The 14,543-nt window shown below is 45.2% G+C and overlaps 1 long non-coding RNA gene across 1 annotated transcript in view; it reads right to left on the bottom strand.

Moving 5' to 3' along the window:
• LOC138674040 (uncharacterized) overlaps positions 1–12,308 on the bottom strand; it is a 98,761-nt gene extending 86,453 nt beyond the window's left edge. Inside the window, exons 1-2 of the long non-coding RNA XR_011320443.1 lie at positions 12,269–12,308; positions 9,109–9,199 (exon numbers count right to left, since the gene is read on the bottom strand). This is a non-coding gene — a long non-coding RNA (uncharacterized lncRNA). The remainder of the gene's footprint in view (positions 1–9,108; positions 9,200–12,268) is intronic.
• Between the last annotated feature and the right edge of the window lie 2,235 nt (positions 12,309–14,543).

Consider the following 14,543-nt stretch of genomic DNA (forward strand, 5'->3'; position numbering starts at 1 on the left):
GTTCCCTGCTGAAACTGAGTGACGACGAGTCACCGGCGCCCGCAGCAGGCACAGAATCACCACGTCCTCTCCCTGCTCCTCTCCCTGCTCCGCGCCCACGCCCACGTGCCTTACTCCCTGCCCTCTTCATCTTGGTTGACAGATAAAGATAAGCAGAAAAGTACTAAGGCCTTAGTGTGCTTATTCCTGAAATGCTCCTCCTAACAGGTGTAAGAAACACTAATGTTGTAAATTGTGGGCTAAACTTTATTATTTTTCAAATGTGGCCTACACAAGTGTTAAGTTGTGTTTGGTGAACTTAACTTTTTTTTTGGTGCAGATCGGGCTACAGAGCTAGTTTAAATCACACGGAGACCGTGCAGACAGCCGTAAACGGCGCTGCAAGGCCCAAAAACCCTCCTCTCGGTTATCCTATATAGTGTTTTTCCACTATTTAGCTGGATACGAGTGGAAAGACCCTAATAGGAATTTTTTTTTTTCAAATTTTAAACTGGCTGCACTATTTGAAAAAAAGGAAATTGTTTTTCAAGGTATGAGGCAGTAACGCACCCTGAGCTGAATCCAACCGGCTATGGCTGCACACAGACTACAGGGCGAGCTGCGCTCACACAGAGACCGTGCAGACAGCCGTAAACGGCGCTGCAAGGCCAAAAAACCCTCCTCTAGGTTATCCTATATAGTGTTTTTCCACTATTTAGCTGGATACGAGTGGAAAGACACTAATAGGAATTTTTTTTTTCAAATTTTAAACAGGCTGCACTATTTGAAAAAAAGTAAAATTTTTCTCAAGGTATGAGCCAGTAACGAACCCTGAGCTGAATCCAACCGGCTATGGCTGCACACAGACTACAGGGCGAGCTGGGCTCACACGGAGACCGTGCAGACAGCCGTAAACGGCGCTGCAAGGCCAAAAAAACCTCCTCTAGGTTATCCTATATAGTGTTTTTCCACTATTTAGCTGGATACGAGTGGAAAGACACTAATAGGAATTTTTTTTTTCAAATTTTAAACTGGCTGCACTATTTGAAAAAAAGGAAATTGTTTTTCAAGATATGAGGCAGTAACGCACCCTGAGCTGAATCCAACCGGCTATGGCTGCACACAGACTACAGGGCGAGCTGCGCTCACACAGAGACCGTGCAGACAGCCGTAAACGGCGCTGCAAGGCCAAAAAACCCTCCTCTAGGTTATCCTATATAGTGTTTTTCCACTATTTAGCTGGATACGAGTGGAAAGACACTAATAGGAATTTTTTTTTTCAAATTTTAAACAGGCTGCACTATTTGAAAAAAAGTAAAATTTTTCTCAAGGTATGAGCCAGTAACGAACCCTGAGCTGAATCCAACCGGCTATGGCTGCACACAGACTACAGGGCGAGCTGGGCTCACACGGAGACCGTGCAGACAGCCGTAAACGGCGCTGCAAGGCCCAAAACCCCCCCTCTAGGTTATCCTATGTAGTGTTTTTCCACAATAGAGCTGGAGACTGGTGGAAAAACACTAATAGGAAATTTGAGAAAAAATGTGCAGCAGGCTGCACTAAGAGCAAAAAAGGACAACTGTGTGAGGCAGTGTGAACCCCCCCTGAGCTGAATACAACCGGGTATATGGCTGCACACAGACTACAGAGTGAGCTGCACACACACACACACACAGAGACCTTGCAGAACGCTGTTAAAACAGCGCTGCAAGGCAAGAGCAAGGTGAACAGTGAAGAACACACAGCGTTTTGCTAAATTAGCCTTTGGAAAGGAAAATAAAGCAATTAGCTAGCTCGACTGGCCCTCAGTTAGAACACAGCGTCCTGTCCCTAACTGAAATCACAGCAGAGTGAGCGCAAAATGGCGGCAGCGTTTTTTATAGTGCAGAGTGACATCATTTCAGCAGCCAATCCAAGCCTTGCCAGTACTTACATGCCCACCATGCTAAACAGGATGTGCCCACACTTCCAATCATTCCTCATTGGCTGCTGCGTTCAGTTTGAATTCTGGGAACTTCCGATTCCGGTATCCGATACGCGGGAAGTATCGGAATTCGGTATCGGAATTCCGATACCGCAAATATCGGCCGATACCCGATACTTGCGGTATCGGAATGCTCAACACTAATCATGGGTGACTCGAGGTCCTAAAAAGACCTGTTTTAGAGTGGTCAGGAACAGCAGAGCACTCTGTGCCACATGATCGCCACAATCCCACAGCAGAGTAGCCCACTCCAATGCCCTGTCCGACAAAAGAGACACAATAAATCCCACCTTTGCTCGCTCTGTGTCGAAACATGCGGCCACAAGCTCGAGGTGTATAGAGCACTGGCTCATGAAACCCCTACAAGATTTACTATCACCAGAAAATTTTTCTGGCAGTGGGAGGCGATATAGAGTCGGAACAGGGGTGGCAGTGGACAAGGTTGCTGCAGCCACGCTAGCAGCAAGAACAGCAACTGCAGTTACATCCACAGCTGAGGTTATGCGCTCGAGAGCCGCCAACCTACCCTCCATCTGCCATTTACTAGCCAGACCCTGGCGCACCGAGTATATATATATATATATATATATATATATATATATATATATATATATATATATATAGTAGTAGGTGCGTTCGCAACCCGGGGTCCACCGTGCAGGAGAGAACCTGCTGCTAGTAAAAGACAGTACTATACAGCGGTATAAGCGAACTCTGTTACTTTTCAGATTCACTTCAAAAAGAGAACGCTGTGCCCTGTTAACCTCACAGGGAAACAGCTACCTAATAGAGCCAACAGTGGTCATGCAGTCAGCATAGCACACACAAACCTCCTCACCGGAGGTGCCGGTATTCTAGGGGCTTATTTCAGCCGAACCCTGACCACATGCAAGCATGTTCACACTGGCGCTGAGCTTATAACTTAGGTTAATACTAGCACATGGCCGCGCGGCCATGCAAACCTTTTAAAGCAGCAGCAACTTCAGGACCTTCCTAAATGACCAATGAGAGCTGCTACAGTACCTGAGAAACTTCAGGACCTTCCTAGAGGACCAATGGGAGCTGCTGCAGTACCTGAGCATGTGACCCTCGACCTCCAATGAGAGGTCTTACCCTGGCCATGCTCAGAAGGGGAAAAGCAGGACTTAGTCCCAGAGTCGTCTGCTCGCCGCTGACAAGTACTGGCTACAATGGCTGAGCCTGGAAAGGCAGCAGTAATCATCCGCACCGTATCAGGCTGAGCCCGATGCTGTGACCGACGTCTCTGCTGAGCAGGCTCTACTGTGGCTGGAGAAGAATGGGAGACTGCAGCGGATATCGTTCGAGATTCCCTGTGTGCAGAGGTGGGAACTCGACCCCTAACATTATCAAAAACAAAATCCAAAAATCATATTACATAAATTTATTTGCAGTGAGAAATAAGTATCTGATCCCCTACCAACCATTAAGAGTTCTGGCTCCTTACATTGTAACCTTAATAAAATACTCCAGTCCACAGACTCAATTAATCAGTCAGACTCTAACCTCTACAACATGGGCAAGATGAAAGCGCTTTATATGGATGTCAAGGACAAGATCATAGACCTGCACAAAGCTGAAATGGGCTACCAAACCATGAGAAAGATGCTGGGTGAGAAGGAGACAACTGTTGGTGTACTATTGCAGAAAATTTAAGAAATACAAAATGACTGGCAATCAACATCAATCTGGGGCTTCATGCAAAATCGCACTTCGTGGGGTATCATTGATCATGAGGAAGGTGAGAGATCAGCCTAAAACAACATGTAGGGAACTTGTGGGCAGCATGGTGGCTTGCTGGTTAGCACTGCAGCCTTGCAGTGCTGGGGTCCTGGGTTTAAATCCCACCAAGGACAACATCTGCAAGGAGTTTATATGTTCTCCCCATGTTTGTGTGGGTTTCCTTTGGGTACTCCGCTTTCCTCCCACATTCGAAATACATACTGATATGGAATTTAGATTGTGAGCCCTAATGGGGACAGTGTCAATTGCGTGTATGTAAAGCGCTGTGGAATTAATGAAGCTATATAAGTGAGTAAAAATAAATAAACTTGTTAATGATCTGTAGGCAGCTGGGACCACAGTCACCAAGAAAATCACTGGTGACACGTTACACCGTGAAGGTTTAAAATCCTGCAGTGCCTGCAAGGTCCCCCTTCTCAAGAAGACACATGTGCAGTCCCGTCTTAAGTTTGCCAATCAACACCTGGATGATTCTGTGAGTGACTGGGAGAAGGTGCTGTGGTCAGATGAGACAAAAATTGAGCTCTTTGGCATTGGCATTGGCATTGACATATCCCAAGCGACTTGCAGCTGTAATCGCAGCAAAAGGTGGCGCAACAAAATATTAAGTTAAAGGGACCGAATAATATTGCACGCCCCACTTTTCAGCTTTTGATTTTCCACAAAAATTTAAAATAACAAACAAATTTCGTTCAACTTCACAATTGTGTTCCACTTCTTGATTCTTCCCCAAAAATTTACATTTGGTATCTTCATGTTTGAAGCATGACATGTGGGAAAAGGTTGAAAAGTTCAAGGGGGCCGAATACTTTTGCAAGGCACTGTACATGTTATTATGAAGCAAAAAATGTTTCTTGGCATTTTTCCCTTTAAAAAAATTAATTGGTTTGGTTTCATATGTCTTTTTAAAAATCCATAAAACCAGTGCGATAGTCTGACGAATCGACGACATTATTCCTAGATACCATATGTGAGTCAGAAAGGAATGCAGGCATCTTCTCCCTGCTGTTCCCATTTAGTTTTAGATCTTTCCCGTACATTTCAGTTTTTTTCCCTGGCTACCAGATCTGATTATTGGGTCTAGCAGAAATATATTTAGCTTTCCCATTGACTTGCATTGGATTAATTAATCGGTACGAATACAAGGATATTAGACATTATTTGTGCTGATTTTCCCGAATCCGAATATTTCCCTATTTGGTCGTCAGTCACTAATAATAATCCATTTGTCCCATGATGGGTCTAGCTCTGCTAATTCTAGATGGCAGGCTGCATTGTTGCATGATGCGACTATACAACCTGTCTTCCAACAGAGACACTGCTATGACCTGAGTGATGTCTATATATTGTTAATTTTTTTTCCTCTTTGATTCCTCATTTGTCATGTATCGGTTACCATTTGGTTCATGCTTTTTTAATACGTATTAGTTTGCAATAAAATGTATACTTATTTTAATATCACATACTCTTCTGAGTGGTGTTTTTGGATACCTGGTATCCTTTTATAGGTTGTATATTAGCAATATTGTAGCAACTGTAGATTTCAATTTATTATTTGATTTTCCTTTACATATAAATATTTATTTAATAAAACTGAGAGCTGAGAGAACTAATGTGGAACACACAAGCCTTGCTGTATAAAAAAAAATAATTATTTGTGTCAGTACAGTCATTTCCTATTTGTTCCATTGGCTGCAATCAAGCATATGACTGAAGCTAGTTTTCACTTCGTGATTCACGTGTTGAGTTAATTGTTTCTGGTCTATTTATTTCTTACGAGAATTAACAGTTAGCAGGTGTATACCAGTAATAGTCTATTTTATAAAGGACAGGAAGTTTCTCCATGATCTGTGGGGAACCACTATTTCCTACTGTAATCCCTGCAGCTGTCAGGATATTCTCTCATAACATTCTTTTCATAAGTAAGCCTCAGCATGTGCATTTGTTTGCTTGCTGAAAGGGCTATTCTGGTTGTGCGTCCTTGCAATGTCTATATATATTTCATAGTGTGGTTATTATGTAACTGCTACTGTTTCATGAACAAATTCAATTGTCATTACTAGAGATTATCAAATCTTTTTGAATTTTCCATGTTCCTGGATTTTTAACACAAAATTAGATTTGCAACAAACTGAATATAATTAGTCTGAAAATAAGCTTCTAACACTTTGAGGTCTACTAGTACTCTATCCAACCCCTTTTTAACATAAATACAGCCTTAGTAATGTTAAACTGACCTCACTATAGAAACGTATGGTAACCCATTAGTAAAGAACAGCACATTTAATAACACATTGCTCGGGGATCAGACAGTTCTGTGCAGAACAAGGACTGACAGTGTTGTTCTCAGAAGTAACATCATCCTACTCATCCTACTTTGGCTGAAACGTGTGATGAAAATGCCCTTCGCTTCCTCCTCACTAACAGTCTTCCTTGATACAAAGGAGGACAGTTGTTAATTGTGTTGACCTATGTTTCAAGTGGTGTAATGACCGAGGTCGCAGCAGTCGCTGCTCCGACCGGGATCGGAGAGTCAGGGGTCCACTGATGCTAGCAAAAACTTCAACTGAATGGGTGTCCTCGGAGGCACATCCAGCTGAAGTGTATTGCACCGCACAGAACTATCGGGACATGTGCTACAATAAACGCTGCCTGCCATTCAGAGGCCAGCAGCTGACCTTGGTGTCCGCGTGATCACGGTCACATGGTATTGACATTATGCGCTCCCTTGGCACGCTGAAGTCAGATGCTTGCTTCAAAAGAGGTCACGTGTGGCAGGGAAGTGATGGGAAGGTGAATATTTATTTATTTAATTGAATCAGTTTAATCAGTGGCCATACTACTATGTATGACTATGAGCTGTGCATAATTCTACAATTATGACTTGACTATAGGCTTTGTATTATACTGTACTAATGTGTATGATTATGGGGGTGCATTTTACTACAATATATGACTATGGGCTCTGCATTACACTACTATGTATGACTAAGGGCTGTATATTATACTACTATGTATGACTATGGGTTGTGCATTGTACTACTATGCATGTGCAGTGCCCCAGAGATCTGGTCGTTGCAGTATAGCGCTCTGCCACTAAGGGGAGCAGCGGTACGTCTGATGGCACTAAGGAGTTCTCCTGACCAGGTATCACCAGAACACATTACACTTCACACTCCGACCACTAGGGGGAGAAAAAGGCTTTATTTATTGGGCCACTCCTCACACTGGTAAAACTAGGGGTTAGTCAGAAGCTGACTGGGTTGGAACCAGGCAACATCCCGTGGCAGGGGGTGTTGAAGGGAGAAGGCACAGGGGGGTCCCTGTCAGGCGTGGGAACCTGGCAGGTGCCTAGGGAACAGAACGGAACGGAACCGCACCTGCACACCTTGCGGCGGTATCCTAAGAGAGAGACAAGAAGGGAAGAATATTGTGGAACAGTGTAAACGAGATCAGCACAAAGGAGAGCCAGTAAGAGTCGTGCCGAGAGAGGAAGGCAACATCTTACTGAGGCGCGTAGTCGGTGGCCGGATCACCGTAGGAGTAACTTTATTTCGTCGTGTGTGATGCCGATTCAGCGATGTCTTCACTGGTAACCAGGGTAAACATCGGGTTACTAAGCGCAGGGCCGTGCTTAGTAACCCGATGTTTACCCTGGTTACCAGCGTAAACGTAAAAAAAACAAACACTACATACTTACCTTCAGCTGTCTGTCCCCGGCGCTCTGCTTCCTGCACTCCTCCTGCATCCTGTGTCAGCGCCGGCCAGCCAGAAAGCACAGCGGTGACGTCACCGCTCTGCTTTCCGGCTGACCGGCGCTGACAGTGCAGGAAAGCACAGCGCCGGAGGACAGACACGGAATGTAAGTATGTAATGTTTGTTTTTTTTACGTTTACGCTGGTAACCAGGGTAAACATCGGGTTACTAAGCGCGGCCCTGCACTTAGTAACCCGATGTTTACCCTGATTACCGGGGACCTCGGGATCATTGGTCGCTGGAGAGCTGTCTGTGTGACAGCTCTCCAGTGACCAAACAGCGACGCTGCAGCGATACAACATCGTTGTCGTATCGCTGCAACGTCGTTTCAGTGTAACGGTACCCTAAGCATTTATTTGAATTTTGCAGCACAATGGTACACAATTTTATCTCGGAATTCCTGCCAGCTTCAGTACAGTGCTGACAAGATAGAAATCAGAAGTGGTCGGTCTCCTAGGCATCAAACCATAACTAAAAGAAAATCGTATGAGAAAATACTAGACACGATAAAAGGTCTTTGTGTGTATGTATTTGTATATGTGTTGTCTTTAAATAATAGTATGCAAGTAAGAGCTATACAGGCTCTAATTAGACCCAGCATCTTGACCATATGACTAGTCTAATATTCCATTTCATCCATAGCATACATAGATGACTTATCCCATGAATCTAATACAGCCTTTAGCAAAGGGGTCAATATTTATGTCCACTTTTAAATGCTTAACTTCAGAACTGAATTTTCAGATTTGCAGATTGTTATATTACTAAAATCCACTTAGTTTTTTAGCATACACTACATTCTTATTCAACTTATTCAGTCATTATGATGTCATTCAATTAGCTCTACTTGGTAATATAGCTGTCAGACCTATGAAGTTTGTGACCCTGTAAATATAGAAAAGGCAGAAACAGTAAAATTGTACAGTGGGTACAGAAAGTATTCAGACCCCTTTAAATGTTTCACTCCTTGTTTCATTGCAGCCATTTGGTAAAATCAAAAAAGTTCATTTTTTTCACATTAATATACACATGCACCCCATCTTGAAAAAAAAAAACAGAAATGTAGAATTTTTGCAAAAAAAAGAAAAACTGAAATATCACATGGTCGTAAGTATTCAGACTCTTTGCTCAGTATTGAGTAGAAGCACCCTTTTGAGCTACTACAGCCATGAGTCTTCTTGGGAATGATGACAGATTCCCTTTAATTAGCAAATCAGACTTGTTTTGTTTAGGGAGGCAATTACTATAATACATTAAAATTGCCTCAATCTTGCTATACTGACAGAAACCTAGTAGGAAGTTCTGCTGCTGAAGATAGCCTATACCAGGTTCTGTCAAGCTGTGAGCAGCCTCACCTTCCCTCAGCACCAGACGCGTAGCTAGGGTTTTAGCTTAGGGGGGGGGGGGAAATCTGAGTGGGCCCCTAACCAGGTACCCCTGACTACAGTTACATGGTGCACCCTAATTGTGAGCATAGAGGAACATCAGCAAATGACCGCACTCTGCCTGAAAAAACATCTATAGACAAAAATGAACACTGATATTACTATATGGAGACCATATAGTGGTAGATACCAGTCTTGCAGACCATACAAGAGATCACTGGACAGTTTTAGATGGTGACTTACAGCCGATGGTCTTTCTTATGGAGTTGTTCACTTTTCCCATCTTTTCCATCTGGCCCAGAGCAACGTAAGAACTTCTCCAGCCAGGACTTGTCTGCAGAGATTACAACAAAGACACATCATATGTCTCAGATTTCCAGCACCGTCCATATCTATTCCCAACCTGCACAAGCTAATCATTCTGCTGATACCACAATACGGAGCCGCTGCTGCCGTATGTGTCCCTGTTACTGCACCTGCTGTGTAGTACAATAATGGTGCTGCCCCACATAATAATGCCACCACTGAGCCCCTTACATAGTAATAATGACTCCTTTGTGCTCTCTAGATAATAAAATTCACCCCTAGAAAACATTAATGCCCTGTGCTAGTGCCCTCCACATTTTGTCCCTAAAAAGTAATAATACCACATATGAAATTTTGATGGTCTCAGTGCTCTGACTGCCCATATGACAATAATGTTTAAGTGCCCACTTAACATTTAATAATGTCCCCTAAGTAGCCTCCATGTACAGCTTGACTATACACAGTATGGTGGGCCCACAGCTTTCTCATACACAGTATAATGCCCCTACAGCTCCCCTATACACAATATGATGATTCCACTGCTCCCCTATACACAGTATGATGTCACCACAGCTCCCCTATACACAGTATGATGAGCCCACAGCTCCCCTCTACACAGTATGATTATTCCACAGCTTCCCTATTCACAGTATGATGCCCCCACTGCTCCCCTATATACAGTATGATGTCACTACAGCTCCCCTATACACAGTATGATGAGCCCACAGCTCCCCTCTAGACAGTATGATTATTCCACAGCTTTCCTATACACAGTATGATGTCCCCACTGCTCCCCTATACACAGTATGATGTCACCACTGCTCCCCTCTACACAGTATGATGTCACCACTGCTCCCCTCTTCACAGTATGATGAACCCACAGCTTCCCTATACACAGTATAATGCCCCCACAGCTCCCCTATAGACAATATTATGATCACACAGCTTCCCTATGGATCGCCCCCAGACACAGGGCCACGCGTTCTCGGTACCGGGCCTCTCTGCTTCGGTTCTGAGGCTGTCACGGTGGCTAGACCCGGTCCACGACCCTGCTAAGGGGCATCCAATAAATGTGGTGCAGTCTGTCAGGGGTTCGTGACGCCACCTGTGCTGTTCGGTCAGGGTGAACGACGCTGCTGTGGGGTCCGCTGGGGTGATGGAATGGCAGCTGGATGGTATACCTTCCCACAGGTGAAGTATGTCCCCAGGGCTTCCCAGTAAGATGGAGGGTGATGGTGTGAGGTGCAGGCAACAACGAGGACACAAGGTTGCAGTCTCTTTACCTCTTTACTGTAGACTTCAGGATCCTCAATCCAGAGCACGTTTAACAGGGCTATCAGAGACCGGCCGGTCCGATGGGCACTTCCAGAGTCTCCTTCGCAGATGGAAATCGTTGCCTACCACTAGCGCCTGTGTGTTGTAGTCCTACCCTGCTGAGCATTCGGAATAGTCCTCACAACTGCTGTTCTCGTTCGTCGTTCTCTACAGCTCTCTCTCTTTCTTTAGTTCCAGATGTTACTAGTTTCTTGTCCCCCAGTATGTTTTGGCTAGGACACACCCGTATGATGGGAAGGCTTGGAGGTCTTCCGGGACCCTAGAGACGCCCCTCTCCCACTGTTGCCCCCTATGTCTTCTTAGGAAATTTAAGGTTGACAGCCAACCTATAATTAACTGTCCTGCGGAGTTCGAAGTAAGGCCTAGAGTCAGTTACTCCCGCGGTGTTCCGGCCACCGGCTACGCGCCTCAGTAGGATGTTGCCTCGGTCTCATGGCACGACTCCTACTGGCTCTCCTTAGTGCTTGAGCTCATTTACACTGTTCCACAATATCCTTCCCTTCGTGTCTCTTTCTTAAGATACCGCCGCAAGGTAGTGCAGGCGCAGTTCCGTTACATTCTGTTCTGTTCGCTAGGCACCTGCCAGGTTCCCACGCCTGACAGGGACCCCCCTGTGTCTTCTCCCTGCAACACCCCCTGCCACGGGATGTTGCCTGAATCCAACCCAGTCAGCTTCTGACTAACTTCCTCCCCAACCCCTAGTTTTACCAGTGTGAGGAGTGGCCCAATAAATAAAGCCTTTTTCTCCCCCTAGTGGCCGGAGTGTGAAGTGTAAAGTGTTCTGGTGATACCTGGTCAGGAGAATTCCTTCAGTGCCATCAGACGTACCATCACTCCCCTTAGTGGCAGAGCGTCATACTGCAACGACCAGATCTCTGCGGCGCTGCACCTATCCACAATATGATGATCCCACAGCTTCCCTATACACAGTATAATGCACCCACAGCTCCCCTATACAAAACACAGTATAATAGTTAATAGTGTTCTGACACCGTGCGTCGCCTGCACTGAGAGTCACGATGCCAGGAGGAAATTAAGTTCATTCCTCACTGCAGCCTAGGGGGCGGCATCGGTACGATTTCAGCCACAGCAGCTGTAACTGCGCCTCTTAGGGTATGTGCACAGGTTGCGGATAACATTGCGGACTTTTCCATTTGGATTCTGCAAAATCCGCAAGTAAAAACACCCTGCATTTCACCTGCGGATTCCCAGCGGATTTTGTGCAGATTTCGCCTGCGTTTTTACACCTGCGGAATTGATATGCTGTAAAAAATACAACGCAGTGTTTCCGCGCTGTATTTTCTGCAGCATGTGCACTGCGGATTTTGTTTTCCATTGGTTTACATGGTACTGTAAACCTGATGGAAATCCGCTGCGGATCCGCAACAGTGCACATAGCCTTAAAGCACCACTTCAGCGGTGAAATAACAAAAAATGCTGCAGTGATGCTTTAAATGTGATGCAGCTCATGGCTTACCCAGCTGGTAAGTATAATATGCCCCCTACCCCCCCTTCCCAGAGAACAACTATTACATGTGATGGAGTGCATATAGTCTCTTAACAAAACCATATATTAATCAGCCCCCCAGTGTTGTTGCCCCTCACCCACCTCAGACCTCACAATACCCTTATCTTCTCACATTCACCCCCAGTGCCCTGTCCCCCTCCCCCACCTAAGCCCCCACAACACCCCATCCTCTCACATTTACCCCCTAGTGACTATGAAAGGCCTATCAATTTAATGCATTTTATCCCCACTTACCAATGACGTTTGCAGCAGGACCAGGAAGTATCTGAGTGAGTGAAATGTAGGTGGGCACTAGGACCCAGCGTGCTACCCTGAGCCAATCTTAGTGTGCACGCGGAGGGAAGAAACCTGCAGCCTGGGAGACGCTCTTGAGGTCGCTCAGCATAATACAGTGCAGGAGGGAGAATCTGCAACTGGCCACTGTGCTACCAGCGTGCAGAATCTCCGTCAGGCAGGGGAGCAGGCATTTTACTGCTCTCCTCCTGTGCTGTATTGTGCCTCGTCACAGAAGTGGCAGTGCCGGCTCCCAGTGGGCCCCTTCATGTGACAGGGCCTGGGGCGAAGGCCCCCTCTGCCCCCCCAGTAGCTATGCTACTGCTCAACACCCTTGTTATCTCTAGTAGTAGATCTGAAAGATATTGCAGAATACAGTGTGATCAGCCTTTTTTAACTGAACACTTTTGCTATCTGCCGAATTAGATCAGACACACATAGTGGACAGCTGTGCAACATTTTCTTACCTCAGTACTCCTGCCATAGCCAGTATTAGGCCGGAGTAACTAGTGAGAAAACATTGCATAGCACTCGGACCAGTGTTAATTTACGGGGCAGCTCATATCACCATTTTTTTTCTCGGGCGTATTCTACGTGCGAGTGAAATCACTGCATGGTGCGATTTAACGCATATATCGCCCGAGTTTGGCGATTTCAGCCAATTAAACCTTTAATTTCATTGGGGAAAAGCACTGAGCAATGTAAAGCCATACGTATGTCATACAGATGTCATATGGATACATAGATGCGAGGAAATCTCATCATCGCATTGCAAGCGCATTGCACACAGATGACCATACAGAGTACATTTGTGTGCCTCTTGGCTGAGAGAAACGGACCAATTTTTCATAGGTTAAGTGTGACTCCGGCATTAGATCTAAAGACTGTGTGGTCAGCAGCATGAGCAGCCTCTTCTTACCTCAATACTCCTAATATCTTCAGTTTTAGTTTAGAAAAGCATTGTTTATAGCTTTTTTAGTAGCCTCTTCTTACCTCAGCATTCCTGGCATCTCTGTGATTGCATCAGACAGAAAGTGTGGACAGCAGTGTGAGCAGCCTCTTCTTACCCTAGCACCACTGGTGTCTACAGGATTACATCAGAAAGAATCATGGACAGCCATATGAGCAACCTCTTCTTACTTGAGCACCCCTAGTATCTCCAGGATTAGATCAGAAGGACTGCGTAATGTAAGCAACCTCTTCTTACCTCTGCATTTCTAGCAACTCTAGGATTACATCAGAAATACATAATGGATGTCAGTGGTCTGTTCGTAACTCAGCACCTTTGGTATCTTTGGGAGTATAACAGAAATACATGGTGAACAGCAGTGTAAGCAATCTCTTCATAACTCAACACTCCTGGTATCTCAAGGAATACATCCTAAAAACATTATAAACAGCAATCTGAGCAGATTCTTATCTCAGCAATTCCTGCACTAAATCAGAAAGGCAGTGAAGGCAGCAGTGTGAGCAAGTTTTTCTTACCTCAGAATTTTTAGTATTGTTATGAATACATCAGAAAGACATGGTAAACAACATTTTTGGACTTCTCTCCCAAGTATATCTTCGACATCTTCTCATGCCAGTAACTCGCATGCCTTCTCAGTACCATCCTATTCACTGCGGTCACCGCTCTGCTTCTCCTCATGTCAGGCTGTCTCACTGAGCTTGCTTCTGGCAGCACTCAACAACACTGCTGCATCTTCCACCTGGGTAAAGGCAGGGATGGCCAGTCTCTGCAGGAATTTAATCTTGCTGTGTCCTGCAGAGATTAGTTTCCCTGGTCTATCTGTTGCCAGATTAGGCAACTCTATCCACTCCTTGCCTGAGCTTTGGTTCTACTCTGCAGTTTGTATTAGCATCCAGTCGAGGTGTGTTCCTCTTTTGTCTCTTGTTATCGACCTGGCTCACCTAACTGTTCTTTCTGATCTCTCCGCTCCTGACCTAAGCTTCATCTTCAGAATCTGTGCCACCTGCCCTGACCCCAGATCATTTATGTCTTTGCCTGTGCTCTCTGTAGCACATATCCCTGCCTTAACCCATTGGTAAGCTGTTACAGGTATGGACACTGCCCTGGAGTGGCAACTGGTGGCTACCCTGCAGTCAAAGCCTATACTCACAATCAAAGCCTCTAGCGAAAACCAGGTAGCCACTTAGTCAATCCCCTTCAGGGTAAGCTCAGCAGGTAGGGCAGTGTCTACAATTGCAAATGTAACTGCCTTGATCAGATCTTTAA

The sequence above is a fragment of the Ranitomeya imitator genome, chromosome 4 (genome assembly GCF_032444005.1).
Source record: "Ranitomeya imitator isolate aRanImi1 chromosome 4, aRanImi1.pri, whole genome shotgun sequence".
NCBI classification, from domain to species: domain Eukaryota; kingdom Metazoa; phylum Chordata; class Amphibia; order Anura; family Dendrobatidae; genus Ranitomeya; species Ranitomeya imitator.